The sequence below is a fragment of the Podarcis raffonei genome, chromosome 5 (assembly GCF_027172205.1).
Source record: "Podarcis raffonei isolate rPodRaf1 chromosome 5, rPodRaf1.pri, whole genome shotgun sequence".
Taxonomy (NCBI): domain Eukaryota; kingdom Metazoa; phylum Chordata; class Lepidosauria; order Squamata; family Lacertidae; genus Podarcis; species Podarcis raffonei.
Window position 1 is genome coordinate 99,071,800 of NC_070606.1, and position 15,912 is coordinate 99,087,711.

Consider the following 15,912-nt stretch of genomic DNA (forward strand, 5'->3'; position numbering starts at 1 on the left):
TGAGCACTAAAGAGCAGTTTTTCCCGGGGGAAAGCAATGAGACAGGAGGAAGCGTGGTTGAGCCCTCAGTTGTATGCATTTTCAGATCATGACAAAGAGACAGAATGTCTTAGGTATGCATTCAGTTAGAACAGCGGGTGGCAAAAGTTCTTTAAGATGTGAAAAGTGAAATCACTGCTCTTTTGTTAAAAAAAAATATGCAGCAAAAATATTGCCATCTTTACTAGGAGATGAGAAGATTGCAAGGATGCACAACCCTAATTTTATTTTTTAAAAATAGGGATTTCAAAGAGATGCATGGATTGTGTGTGTGTTTAAATGAAATACTTTAGTCTCTGCAAAATCAGACATTCTGAACGTTAAGAGCAGGGAAGCTGCAGTGTGGGGGCTGCTCATAGCACAGCCCACTCCCCCTTAGTTGTGTGATGCCTGTCACACAAAATAGGCAACTGAGAAACCACAATCTAGATTGTGCGCTCTGAGCTTCGCAAAGCCTTGGGGAAATCTCATGGCTCTCAAAGTAGGGATGGGAAAATCTGAAATTTTTGGGTTCCCCCAGTTTCTCATTTTTTCAATCTTAAGCCCTGCATGCTTCTGCATCAGATAGACAGACAGACAGACAGACAGATATAGACAGACAGATAGATGATCATAGCTGTCAACTTTTCCTTTTTCTTGCGAGGAATCCTATTCGGAATAAAGGAATTTCCCTTAAAAAGGGAAACGTTGAGAGCTATGTAGATGATAGATAAATAGATGATAGAAGATAGATAGATGATAGATAGATAGATAGATAGATAGATAGATAGATAGATAGATATAGATAAATAATTTAAAAATCACAACACCAACATCAATAGCATTAAGTTGCTGGTGAATTTTCATATGGGCTTCAGTATTATTTCCTTCCCCCAGGAGACACATTTTTGCAGACCAATTTATACTGCATTTTTATGTTGCTTCCATTAATGCATGCATTCTTTTGTACATTGTCCCCAGCTGCACACATTTTTTGTACACATGACTTGGCTGGAGAACCACGTTGCAAAATTCAAAGGAATGTGGATTTCGAAGGATAGCTGTGTTTTGGTTCAAGTATTGTCTCAGAAAATTGTGAGTCAGGTAGAATTGCCTTTAAATTATTATTATTATTATTATTATTATTATTATTATTATTATTATCATTATCATTATCATTATCATTATTATGAAGAATTATGGTGCTGGAGGAGACTCTTGAGAGTCCCATGGACTGCAAGAAGATCCAACCTATCCATTCTGAAGGAAATCAGCCCTGAGTGCTCACTGGAAGGACAGATCCTGAAGCTGAGGCTCCAAGACTTTGGCCACCTCATGAGAAGAGAAGACTCCCTGGAAAAGACCCTGATGTTGGGAAAGATGGAGGGCACAAGGAGAAGGGGACGACAGAGGACGAGATGGTGGGACAGTGTTCTTGAAGCTACCAGCATGAGTTTGACCAAACTGCGGGAGGCAGTGTAAGACAGGAGTGCCTGGCGTGCTCTGGTCCAGGGGGTTACGAAGAGGCAGACACTACTAAACGACTAAACAACAGCAAATACCCAGAGGTCTCAGGGAGGTTCACAGATGCAATCTGCACCCTATTCCACCACCCCCACCCCCAATCCCAGTTCAGCAGTAGAGATTCTGTTGGGAAGCTGGGCAATGGTCAGCTTCCTTATCTCGGGGGGGGGGCAGTGATGGAGATTCTGTGCTTTTACTCTGCTGGACAGCCAGGAAAAGGAGGGTGCCCTCACCTTGTGCCACCAGTGTGGTGTAGTGGTTAAGAGCGGTGGACTCGTAATCTGGTGAACCGGGTTCGCGTCTCCGCTCCTCCACATGCAGCTGCTGGGTGACCTTGGGCCAGTCACACTTCTCTGAAGTCTCTCAGCCCCACTCACCTCACAGAGTGTTTGTTGTGGGGGAGGAAGGGAAAGGAGAATGTGAGCCGCTTTGAGACTCCTTTGGGTAGTGATAAAGCGGGATATCAAATCCAAACTCCTCCTCCTCCTCTTCTTCTTCTTCTTCTTCTTCTTCTTCTTCTTCTTCTTCTTCTTCTTCTTCTTCTTCCTCTTCTTGGGTGCTGGCAAGGCAACTGGAGAGGAAGGGCTGCTTGTCTGGCTGGGTGTGAAAAGGTTAACCGCCAGATGAAGGAAGCAACATGTATTCACTTCCCCACCGAGGAGTCTTCATCCGTTATGAATGTGCCAATATCTTTTCCTGACAAGAGGGCTGTTAATTTTTCATTGAGGTCTGGGCCTCCCCTGCCCACGTCAGTTTAATCTTTTATGGCTTCCCTCACATGTGTGTGGGCATTAAGTCCAGCAGAGGGGAATAATGAATTGATGCAGGTCAGATAATTCGTCAAAGTTAAGAAAAGAAAGAAAAGATGAACGGCAGGGGAGGTAGGGAGAAGGAAGAAGGAAGAGGAGAAGCAGATTCGGGAAATCAGTTTGAGTCCCACTGATAAAGGAAACCTGGCGGTGTTTATTTCATGACACGAAAACTGAATGTTTTGGAAACATCTGGACACAAAGGAGAGTCAAAACTTAGAACTGTAGAGTCGGAAGGGACCCGAGGGTCATTTAGTCCAACCCCCTAAACTGGAGAGAACTTCGTTGAGATTATGCCTATCTTAATAATAATAATAATAATTTGTTATTTATACCCTGCACATCTGGCTGGGTTTCCCCAACCACTCTGAGCAGGTTCCAACAAAATATTAAAATACAATAGTCTGTCAAACATTGAAAGCTTCCCTAAAGATTGGGGGGCTCTTATGTGCCAACAAACGCAGTTAACATATCTCTATTGTCGATATTAATATTGCACAGCATGAAGCAGTTGGATGCACAAAAACTGACTGTTTTGGGAATAAAACATTGTCCAGACCCATAAGCATTCCTTCTTTGAAGCTTCACTACCAGAACTTCTTCAAAATAGAAACAAAACAATCAAAGATATATCCAAATGATTCCTTAAGAAATATGCCTGACCAAGACATAGGTTCATCTTCTGAGAAATAAAATAACTTCTAATCAGAGCTGACAAACATAGCTCTCTCTCACACAGGCTCCATTAGCTTACATTCCAGTCCAAGGCCGTGAGCTCCTGTGAGAGATTCATGTTCGCATCCTTCTCCCACAGAGCCTGGGAACAAATAAAACAGTCACACACACCCCTCTAAGATGGTGAATTTGCAGTGGAATACATTCATCACATGATCTAAAGTTAAACACTCAGATTAAGAGCAGAGGACATCACTATCAACTAGTGGAAGCTCAGAGGTCTCTAAGTTTGCTGCCATGTAAAATCCCCAGTGTTAGCATTCTTCAGTTCAGTGTCAATCAAGCAATTATACTTAACAATCTCTAGGCCTCATCAGGAAGCAAGAGTCAAAAGGTGAAGCATAGTCCAGGTCCTCGGGAGCATATTTAGTGCCAAAGCTTTGCCCAAGAACATAAGGAGCAAGGCTCTGCCCCATATCAATGAGCCAGAGAGCAATGTGGAGCTCGGGGAAGTCTAATGGAAGCACTGTGAGTACTGCTGCTGGATAAATTTGGATTGAAAAAGGAAGGGAGAGTGTTTCTGGAGGTATGGAGGATTCAAAAGAGTGAGGAGCCCTTCTAAATCTGGCAGCAATTTTGGACCAATTTGGGCCTGGGCTGTACTCATAGGATCATAGAATTCTAGAGCTTGAAGGGACACAAAGGGTCATCTAGTCCAAGCCCCACCATGCAGGAATCACACCTAAGGAATCCCTGGCAGATGGCAACCCAACCTGTGTTGAAATAGCTCCAAGGAAGGAGAGTCAGTGTGATGGCCTGGGACTCGGGTTCGGACTCGGAACCAGAGGAGTTTCAGTCTGCACCAGATCCTTTGCTTCAGGCATCATCTGAACCAAGTCTGGGGCCTGGTTCTGAAGAGCCCCAGTCTGCACAGGTTCCCCTGCAACAAACACCAGCTGGGCCGAGTCAGGGGCCTGAGCCTGCCCTGGCTCCAGATGCGGGGATGACCTTGTTGCCTCCAGCTGGGCCATCACTTACAGCTGCTCCACTACCAGTTGGGTCAGGGGAGGCTGAGGCGGCCCCTGGGTCTAGTAACCCACCGACGTCTCCTGAGCTGCAGAGACTGAGGTCTGAGAGAAGGAGAGACCTGAGTACTCGCAGGATCAGGACCGGGGGGGATCAGGACCGGCCGCTACCCCAACAAAGATAAAAGGCTGTTGGACCCCACCCCAGGTTGCAGGAGCAACACTGCTGTATGCTAGATCCTGCCTGGGATCCTGTACCTGTCCTTGCCTGGTTTCCTGCCTTGACCCTGTCGGACTGACTCCCAGTGGAACCTTCAGATTCTGGACCAGTCCTGGACCGCGTTTCATGGGTTACCCCCAGGCCCAGCACAGTCTGCCTCTTCCTGAGGTGATCCATTCCACTGTCAAACAGCTCTTACCATCTGAAAGTTTTTCTTAATATTTAGTCCGAATCTCCTTCCTTGTCATTTGAATCCGTTGGTTTGGGTTCTATCCTCCGGAGCAGCAGAAAACAAGCTTCCTCCATCTTCCACGTGGCAGCCCTTCAGGTATTAGAAGAGGGCCCTCACCCTCTCGGCTATAAACATACCCAGCTCCTTCGACTGTTGCTCATCAGGCTTGGTTCCCAGACCCTTGGTCACCTTGGTCGCCCTCCTCTGCACAGGTTCCAGCTCAGTGCTGGCGAAACCACAAAATGGCATCCCCACCAGGGAAGAAGGGGTGAATGAAGATTTTTTATGTATGCTACAACAGCAGCAAGAATACTCATCGCAAAGTATTGGAAGACAGAAGATCTATCCACCGTGGAAGAATGGCAGATGAAGGTAATAGATTATATGGGACTGGCAGAAATGACCGGCAGAATCCGAGACCAGGGAAAAGAGACGGCGGAAGAAGATTGGAAGAAATTTAAGGACTATCTTAAGAAACATTGTAAAATTATTGAATGTTAGAACGATGTTGATTTTGAAATTAAGTGGTTTTTAGCTGTAATGATTAAGTAATTAAGAAAAGAAAGGTCAAAAATTATATAGCAATTAGGGGAAGGATTTGCTGAATTGAACTAATTAGAGATTGGAATACAGAAAGGGGAGGTATGAGGAGGTCGGGAAAGTAAGTTTTATGAATATAGGGGATTGAAATTATACTTGTTGTTGTATGTGTTTTGTATGTATTTTTGTTGTTTCTGTTTGTTCTTTTGTTTTTTCTATTTTATATAAATCTTTAAAACTTTAATAAATATCTTATAAAAAAAGAAGAAGATCTCATTCCAGAGCAAAGGGGGTGGGTTAAAGATCTATATCAGGATCTTCTGCACCCATGGATCCTGTTACCCAAGACGGTCTCCTCAACTTGCCTCGTGGGTGAGCTTGCCTTGTTGCAGCTTATCAATATCCTTCTTGAACTGTGGTGCCCAGACACAATACTCCAGGCTCAATTTCCAACCCCCGGGCATTCCAAACTTCTGTGCTACCATTAATTTTATAATTAATCCTTGTTTCAGGGGAACAAATTTATCCTGCTTCCTTTCTTTTTTTTCTTTTTGGCTGAGTCCTGTTTGTGGGATGTAAAAATTAGTGTCATCTTTCTTCAAGTGTGGATTGTTTGGGTGGGCTAAGAACTCTTTCTAATGGGTCTTGATTTGTTTACTGAGGAGGATGTAATTAAATGTGAATAGATGTGATTTCTTCTTCATAATGAATATTAACTAAGGATAAATGCGGCATCAATATTCATTGAGGCAAACAGAAAGCAGGGCACGATCCTGGATGTTGCGTAAATTAAATTACTGGAGACTGGGAGGAAAATGAGGAAGGAACCTTTGTAGAGGTTCCCAGATGCAAAGATTCACCCTGCGCTAAGAAACCTGGGAACCACTTTGTGCACTGAAGTTTTTGTTAGACGTACACACGTCTCCCAGTTTAAGTGGACACCTAAGTTTTGGTGCAAAATGTCCCAAACAAATTCGCAAAGGTAAGGAGAGGTAAAGCTCACACAAAGGGATGACTCCAGACTGCCACTATTTTGTGGGATGGAGTCAAACACGTACTGTCTATTTGGGAATACAAGGCTCTGTCTTGAGGAAGGTTACCAGATTTTTTTCAAAGAATCCGGGGACACCTTTTTTTTTTGAAAAGAGAAAAAAAGTTATTACCGTATTTTTTGCTCTATAAGACGCACCAGACCACAAGTTTTTGGAGGAGGAAAACAAGAAAAAAAATATTCTGAATCTCAGAAGCCAGAACAGCAAGAGGATCGCTGCGCAGTGAAAGCAGCAATCCCTCTTGCTGTTCTGGCTTCTGGGATAGCTGTGCAGCCTGCATTTGCTCCATAAAATGCACATACATTTCCCCTTACTTTTTAGGAGGGAAAAAGTGAGTCTTATAGAGCAAAAAATACGGTACTTCTTTTAAACAAAAAAACCTTTTTAAAAATCTCTTCTGTGGTCTCCTCTTTCAGGCAGCCTTCCTCTGGGCCCTGGCCTGCTTTCTTGGAGAGCTAGCTGCCATGGCGTAGGCTTGGGTCAGGCCTGGGCTTGGCCACGTGTCCTTGTCTTCCCAGTGTTCTCCTACCTCTTTTCCTCAGCAGTGGCAGTGGCGGCACGGCAAAGTCGGGGCTCCCCTCTTTTTTCTCCTTCCTCTTTCTCTTCCTTCTCCTTCTCCTCTCCTCCTTCTCCCTGCATCCACTCAGGGGTTTTCCTGGCCCCGGAACGCCACTGGGAAGTCAGCCGGGTGGCCGGGCGCTCTTGCTCCCAGCTCAATTTGGATCACGGGGTGAGTGTGTCAGCAGTTCCCCCGGTTGACACGCCGGGCGTCCCCCGTTCCCCCTTGGCAGTGGCAGGGGCAGGGGCAGTCTCAGCAGCCCGGAGCCAGCGCCACCCATAAGTCTATATATATATAGAAGAGTGACTAGTGGGGTGCCACGGGGTTCTGTCTTGGGCCCGGTCTTATTCAACATCTTTATCAACGACTTGGATGATGGACTCAAGGGCATCCTGATCAAATTTGCAGATGACACCAAACTGGGAGGGGTGGCTAACACCCCAGAGGACAGGATCACACTTCAAAACGACCTTGACAGATTGGAGAACTGGGCCAAAACAAACAAGATGAATTTTAACAGGGAAAAATGTAAAGTATTGCACTTGGGCAAAAAAAATGAGAGGCACAAATACAAGATGGGGGACACCTGGCTTGAGAGCAGTACATGTGAAAAGGATCTAGGAGTCTTGGTTGACCAGAAACTTGACATGAGCCAACAGTGTGACGCGGCAGCTAAAAAAGCCAATGCAATTCTGGGCTGCATCAATAGGAGTATAGCATCTAGATCAAGGGAAGTAATAGTGCCACTGTATTCTGCTCTGGTCAGACCTCACCTGAAGTACTGTGTCCAGTTCTGGGCACCACAGTTCAAGAAGGACACTGACAAACTGGAACGTGTCCAGAGGAGGGCAACCAAAATGGTCAAAGGCCTGGAAACGATGCCTTATGAGGAACGGCTAAGGGAGCTGGGCATGTTTAGCCTGGAGAAGAGGAGGTTAAGGGGTGATATGATAGCCATGTTCAAATATATAAAAGGATGTCACATAGAGGAGGGAGAAAGGTTGTTTTCTGCTGCTCCAGAGAAGCGGACACGGAGCAATGGATCCAAACTACAAGAAAGAAGATTCCACCTAAACATTAGGAAGACCTTCCTGACAGTAAGAGCTGTTTGACAGTGGAATTTGCTGCCAAGGAGTGTGGTGGAGTCTCCTTCTTTGGAGGTCTTTAAGCAGAGGCTTGACAACCATATGTCAGGAGTGCTCTGGTGGTGTTTCCTGCTTGGCAGGGGGTTGGACTCGATGGCCCTTGTGGTCTCTTCCAACTCTATGATTCTATGATTCTATATACTAGACAAGCAAATATGGAATTTAGTTGTTTTCATACACACACACACACACACACAGAGAGAGAGAGATAGATAGCTAGATGATAGATAGATAGATAGAGAGAGATTGATACTTAGTCTTTCCTTTATTCCTTTATTTTTTAATTCACTTTTTATTTCCATTTTATTCTGTTCCAACACATACACACCTGGGGACAAGGTGACACTCAGCCTCTGGCCCTCCTGGAGGAAAGTGAACAGTTGAAGTTGTGTCTGGAATCCAGACTCTGTTGGTCACAAGTTAAGGAGGAGGGTGGTCTCCTCGATATGAGATTTCAGCGTTGCGCATAATAAACACAAAGCAAGCGAGGGAGACGATAGGCGTCACTTTCTTTCTTTTAATTAGGAATTTTTTAAGGATTTTACTTCATTGTTAGGAAAATGTTACGCAGGCTTATTAGTGTTTTCAAAATGCAATGTTTTCCTCCCTGTTGACATGGATGGGGAAGCGGAGTGGATTGATGATCACCCAAAGTGGGACAACACACATGGCTCTCCCCTTTGATCTCTGGTCTGAAGCTCAAAAATTGTGCAAGGGCTGGAAATATCTAATTGCTGTTTGTCTGAAGCTGTGAAAACTCCATGACACCTCGATTTCTGTAGCAAATGCTAAATCCCCTGCCTCCCCAAAATTAAAATCACCACATGCTTTATCACATGCATAACGCACATTTCCCCTAAATTTATGTTTTACGTCCCTGGCTGCTGTTCTGAAAATGTCTGGAAAGGACTCATTAGATGAGTGTGCGTTCACTCTACCAGTTTATAACTGGTACTAATTGGGCATAGGGACGCGGGTGACGCTGTGGGTTAAAACACAGAGCCTAGGACTTGCCGATCAGAAGGTAGGTGGTTCGAATCCCCATGACGGGGTGAGCTCCCGTTGCTCGGTCCCTGCTCCTGCCAACCTAGCAGTTCGAAAGTACGTCAAAGTGCAAGTAGATAAATAGGTACCGCTCCGGCGGGAAGGTAAACGGCGTTTCCGTGCGCTGCTCTGGTTCGCCAGAAGCGGCTTAGTCATGCTGGCCACATGACCCGGAAGCTGTATGCCGGCTCCCTCGGCCATTAAAGCAAGATGAGCGCCGCAACCCCAGAGTCGGCCACGACTGGACCTAATGGTCAGGGGTCCCTTTACCTTTTAATTGGGCATAGGCTCTTAAGGGCACCACATAAAATCCTAGAATAGTAGAGTTGGGCGGGATCCCAAGACCCACACAACCCCCTTGTGATGAAGGAATCTCAAGCAAAGCATCCATGACAGATGGCCACCCAAACTCTGCTTTGAAATCTCCAATTAAGGAGAACCCACCACCTCCTGAGGGAGTCCGTTCCACCTATAAAGAAGCTCTTACCATCAGAAATCTCTTCCTGATGTTGAGTCAGAATATCCTTTCTTATAACTTGAATCCATTGGTCCAGGTCCTACCCTCTGGAGCAGAAGTAAAAAAATCTGCTCCCTCTTCCAAGTGACAACCCTTTGGATATTTGAAGATGGCTCTCATATCACCCATCTCTCTTTTCTTCTCCAGGCTGTTGTTGTTGTTTAGTCGTTCAGTCGTGTCCGGCTCTTCGTGACCCCATGGACCAGAGCACGCCAGGCCATTCAGATATGCCCTGATTCTGTTTTCTGTTGAGGGCTACGGATTCCCATAAATTTGCACAAATCATTTCAGCTGAGCAATGCTCCAGCAATTAGGGGATGCGGGTGGCGCTGTGCTCTAAACCGCTGAGCCTCTTGAGCTTGCCGATCGGAAGGTTGGTGATTCGAATCCGCACTACGGTGTGAGCTCCCATTGCTCTGTCCCAGCTCCTGCCAACCTAGCACTTCAAAAGCAGACCAGTGCGAATAGATAAATAGGTACTGCTGCGGTGGGAAGGTAAACAGTGTTTCCATGCGCTCTGGTTTCCACCACTGTGTTCCGTTGTGCCAGAAGCGCTTTAGTCCTGCTGGCCACTTGACCCGGAAAGCTGTCTGGACAAATGCCGGCTCCCTTGGCCTGAAAGTGAGATGAGTGCTGCGAGATAGTCGCCTTTGACTGGACTTAACCATCCAGGGGTCCTTTATCTTTACCTTTTTTACTCCAGCAATTAGACTTATCAATTCTTAGTTAAATTCTTGGGAGCCCCTTAATTTGTCCCCTCTCAGCAGACTTGGTGCTGTAAAGATGACAACCCTTCCTAAACTTTTGGTTTTTGTTTATTTATTTCAAGTTTATGTTTCTGGGTAATTTTCCCTGCCCTTCTGTTTCCTATCGCTAGATTGTTCTGCCCATCACTTGTCTGCGCTTCATATCCCGGCCAAATCACCTGGACCAACTTTGAGAGCAAAATAAGTGCCATTCCAAATCTGGGGTGCTTGGATGTCTGGTGTCCTACTGAATATTCGGTGCAGTGCAGAAATATTAAGAACAGCTGAAGATTCTTTGAGCTAAGCAGCTCTTGTTTGATGTTGGAGAAATCAGGTACTCCTCTGCCCTCCACTGGGTTTCAGGCTCTATAGCAGGCATTCAACCTTTTTTTTTATATCCTAATTTTTTTTTTTAGTTAAACATTAGAGTGACTTTAACAGCCTGCTTTGGCACCATAATTGTCTCCTATATGGATTTGCCGCTACTGTTGCAGAACTGGCATTGTCACGGGCACCACATAATACTTGCTCTGCAGTTGCAAGAATTTGATCTTTGCGACCTGTTGGAATGTAATGTAAAAGTACTGTCCAAAATGTATCTTCTTCTTCTTTGGCGATCCCTCATAGCCGAGTAAGATTGTCTTCCATAAACACGGTTTTAACAGTGAGTCCATAAGTGACTGTGGAGGCCAGTTCTGGATCCACACGTCCTTCCACAGTGGGGACATAGGTTTCCGGGCGGGAGTTGATCACGGTGAGGGTTTGCCAAGCGTGCCTTCCTCTTAGCACGTTTCTCCCTTGCGTCCTGAGTTCGAGTGTCTTCAAAGCCCATGACACCTTTGGCAAAGGCTGTTCTCCAACTGGAGCGCTTGCAGGCCAGTGTTTCCCAGCTGTCAGTGTTTATACTACATTTTTAAAGATTTGCCTTGAGACAGTCTTCAAACCTCTTTTGTTGACCACCGGCATTATGCTCGAACTCAGGAGGCAAGGGAGAAACGTGCTAAGAGGAAGGCACACTTAGCAAATCCACACCGTGATCAGCTCCCGCCCGGAAACCTCTGTTAAAACCATGTTTATGGAAGATAATCTTACTCGGCTACGAGGGATCGCCAAAGAAGAAGAGTTAAGCACCATGCAAAAGGATGTAGGTTGGGGGCAAGATGAGTACCATCTTACTCAGCTACGAGAGATCGCCAAAGAAGAAAGAAGACTCCGAGTAGACTCATTGAAATGCATGGTAATGTTCATTAATTTCAGTGGGCCTAGTTAGTTGTCTGCATCCCCATGGAAGTAAAGTTACCCCCCAAAACATATTTACTCTTCACATGATACTTAAATCTTGCCTCAATCTGCCACCTTGTGGTTGTAGTGGAAATTGTCATTCTTGCTGCCAGTGGCATTTGATTAGCCCAGGGGTGCCCAAACTTTTTTCGAAGAGGGCTAGATTTGATGAAGTGAACATGCATGAGGGCCGGCTGGATTAGGCCCCTGAAACAGACTTTGGACAGTTTTATTTTGCAGTACTGCTGGGGCTTGAAATATTGCCGCAAGCTGCTTTTGTGGAGAAGGACTCTCAAAAAGCAGTGTGGCCATTTTATCAAAATGATTAAATAATAATAATAATAATAATAATAATAATAATAATAATAATAATTTATTATTTATACCCCGCCCATCTGGCTGGGCTTCCCCAGCCACTCTGGGCGGCTTCCAAAAAAATATTAAAATACCATAATACATCAAACATTAAAAGCTTCCCTAAACAGGGCTGCCTTCAGATGTCTTCTAAAAGTCTGGTAGTTGTTGTTCTCTTTGACATCTGGTGGGAGGGTGTTCCACAGGGCAGGTGCCACCACCAAGAAGGCCTCTGCCTGGTTCCCTGTATCTTGGCTTCTCGCAGTGAGAGAACCGCCAGAAGGCCCTCGATGCTGGATCTCAGTGTCCGGGTAGAACGATGGGGGTGGAGACGCTCCTTCAGATATACTGGACCAAGGCCATTTAGGGCTTGAAAGGTCAGCACCAACACTTTGAATTGTGCTCGGAAACATACTGGGAGCCAATGTAGATCTTTCAAGACCGGTGTTATGTGGTCCCTGCGGCCGCTCCCAGTCACCAGTCTAGCTGTTGCGTTCTGGATTAGTTGTAGTTTCCGGGTCACTTTCAAAGGTAGCCCCACGTAGAGCACATTGCAGTAGTCCAAGCGGGAGATAACCAGAGCATGCACCACTCTGGCCAGACAGTCTGCGGGCAGGGAGGGTCTTATCCTGCGTACCAGATGGAGCTGGTAGACAGCTGCCCTGGACACAGATTTGACCTGTGCCTCCATGGACAGCTGCGAGTCCAGAATGATACCACTCCATCCATCCTCAGAGGAGCTCAAAGTGGTATACAGTACATGGTTCTTTTCCACACACATGTTGTCACCACAACAACCCTGTGAGGTGTGCTGAGAGAGGGGGCAGAGGCTAAAAGTCATCTGGCAAGCTTCCAACTCTACCATTCTATGATTCTATGAATCTGTGAGTGGAGATTTGAAACCGGGTCTCCCTGGTCTTAGTCTGATGCTCTTACCACTCTACCACGCTGGATGTTTTTCAACATTCCAGTATATTCTTCACCATGGTTGCTGTACGTGAAGGGATCTGACTGTCGACTGGAGGCTAGACAAATAACTGGGCCACTTTGCCTTGGCGGATGTTGCAGCTGAAATGCCCCTTGCCTCTCAGAAAATAAATTGGGAATAATTATTGTCAAACTATAAGCTTCCCTTCGACCCAGAAAAAACTCACGTTTTGCTGCCTGGTGTAAATCTGCATAGTTTCCAGTGTGACGTACGATTCTGAGGCTTTGGAAGCAACGTAGCAGGGCTCACCAATCTTTTTTTTTTAATGTATTTTTATTAAAGATTTTCTTAGTTTACAAAACACATGTAATTATCATTAATATTGATTATTTTCGGTTGTTATCTCTGAGAAAAGTAGAAAATAAGAGGATATAGCTATACGAATTCTTCAAACTTGCACGACCCTTTAAAAATTAGTTAAGGAACCAAATGTTATATAATACTGTTTTATAATTTATGACTGTTTTATAATTTATGAAAATTTAGAATTTAAATGTATTTTCATGTAATATTTGATACTTCCAGCTGATGAAGGTGAATACATCAAAACAGGGCCCTGTCTGGCCTGAGTTCTTGGTGTGCTTTTTTTCTTGGTATATCGAAAGAGGAGTGGCAAGCGAAACTGATGGACTATGCGGAAATGGCGAAACTGACGGGAAAGATCTGAAACCAGGAAGATCAAGCATTTGAAAAGGACTGGAACAAATGCGTGCCTTATTTAAAAGATCCCTGTAAAAATGTAAAGACACTGGCGGGAATGTGAAGGTACTTGTAATGTGAAAGTCTACTATATTTTACTGATGATTTATATAATGATTTGGAAAACGTAAAAGATGCAGGTGATTAGGGGATAAAGAAAGAACCCATGGAAGGGTGGAGGGGAATTCAAAGGTTCAAAAGAACCTATTAAGCGGAAATGAAAAATTAATATTGTGAGGATGTTAAAAATGTGGAAAATTAATAAAAAATTACTATATCTGTCTATCATCTATCTATCTATCTATCTATCTATCTATCTATCTATCTATCTATCTGGTTATGCTATAAGTTTTCACAGACTATAAGCTTTCCCTTCATCAGCTGTGTTCATGCTGTTGTCCCCAAATCTTAAATTGGTGGTTCCCAAAGGTGACAGTGAGGGTTACCTAGGGGAGGTGCTAAGAGCCAAGCGGCCACAGCTGTTGGAAGATAAAGGTATAAATGGCTACCGGACTTTGGAAAACTGCTATCACTGGATCAAGTTCATTAATTCCGTTGAATTCATTAAACTAAATAGTTTTACAGTTGTACCTCGGCTCCCAAATCCCTTGGGAGTCAAATGTTCCGGCTCCCAAGCTATTGAAAACCGGAAATGAGTGTTCTGGTTTTCAAATGTTTTTTGGAAGCCGAACGTCTGGTGTGGCTTCTTCTGTTGTTTTCGGTGCCCCTGTGCAATCAGAAACCAATTGGAAGCTGTGCTTTGGTTTCTGAACGTTTTGGATGTCAAACGGACTTCCGGAATGGCTTTTGTTTGACTTCCGAGGTATGACTGTACTTGTTGGCATCTGTCTGTCTCAGGAGACAGTGGAAAATGCGCCTTGAGGGGAGAAGTCAAACCTGTGGCTGTAGAGACAGGAGAGACATATTTTGTTGCAGCTGGGGCAGATGAAGCGACCAGTTTTCAGTGAAGTTGCAACTACTTCGAATTTTATTGAGTCAGTATCTTCCTTAGTGGTTTGTGCAAACCACTATTCTGAATAATGCTTTTTACAGGGTAGGAGCCACTGGGGATGAATATATGGAACTTGTAGGGGGGAGGGCGAAAAAGTTTAGGAACCATTGGCTTAACCTATAATAAATTTGTTAGTCTTTAGGAAGCCACAAGGGACGCGGGTGGCGCTGTGGGTAAAAGCCTCAGCGCCTAGGGCTTGCCGATCGAAAGGTCGGCGGTTCGAATCCCCGCGGCAGGGTGCGCTCCCGTTGCTCGATCCCAGCGCCTGCCAACCTAGCAGTTTGAAAGCACCCCCAGGTGCAAGTAGATAAATAGGGACCGCTTACTAGCGGGAAGGTAAACGGCGTTTCCGTGTGCAGCTCTGGCTCACCAAAGCAGTGATGTCACGCTGGCCACGTGACCCGGAAGTGTCTCCGGACAGCGCTGGCCCCCGGCCTCTTGAGTGAGATGGGCGCACAACCCTAGAGTCTGTCAAGACTGGCCCGTACGGACAGGGGTACCTTTACCTTTACCTTTAGGATGCCACAAGATTCTTTGTTGCGTTTCCTGCGAGAGAGGAACAGAGCTCCAGCCCCTCTGTAAGTGGTTAACCTTATCATGGTTACCAGGGGGTAAGAGGTTGCTCGTGAAGAGAGGATTTCACAAATTAATACATGTGGACTGGTTTTTATTTCTGTATGGTTCAGCTGACCATGCCTTGGTATTCAGAGTGGAAGGGAAGCAGGGTCACTCTGTCATCTTGAAGTTACAACTTTTGTCATCTGTGAGATAGCATTTGACTGATACGTGTGGATACACCAGAACCCACTCGGTCAGGTTAGGACAGGGGTCAGCAAACTTTTTCAGCAGGGGGCCGGTCCACTGTCCCTCAGACCTTGTGGGGGGCCAGACTATATTTGGGGGGGGGAATGAACAAATCCCTATGCCCCACAAATAACCCAGAGATGCATTTTAAATAAAAGGACACATTCTACTCATGTAAAAACACACTGATTCCCGGACCGTCCACGGGCCGGATTGAGAAGGTGATTGGACCAGATCCGGCTCCTGAACCTTAGTTTGCCTACCGATGGGTTAGGAGGAATCACTTCCAAGACTTGTCCCTGCATCTTCCACTTCCCATCAGCTCCAGGCAACATGAGAGGCCAAAGTTGAATGGTCTTGCTGTCTGGGAATGGGTGAGAGTTTGAATTCTGGGGACCAGGAGGGCACCAGGTTGAGGAAGGCTGAATTGGACCTTGAACTGGCACAAAGGGATGCCTTCTCAAGAAACAGCTACTGGGGCGGGTAGGAAGGAAAAGAAACACACCACACAGCTTTGCTCATGGTTGCTTTCTGCCGTTTTATTTTTGAATTTGTACAGCTATATTTTACAGAACGCATTAATGCAGTTTGACACACCCCCAGACCCTGTCACCCGAGATTGACTGATTGTAACACAAGTGTATAAAATGAGACCAAATTATTATTAT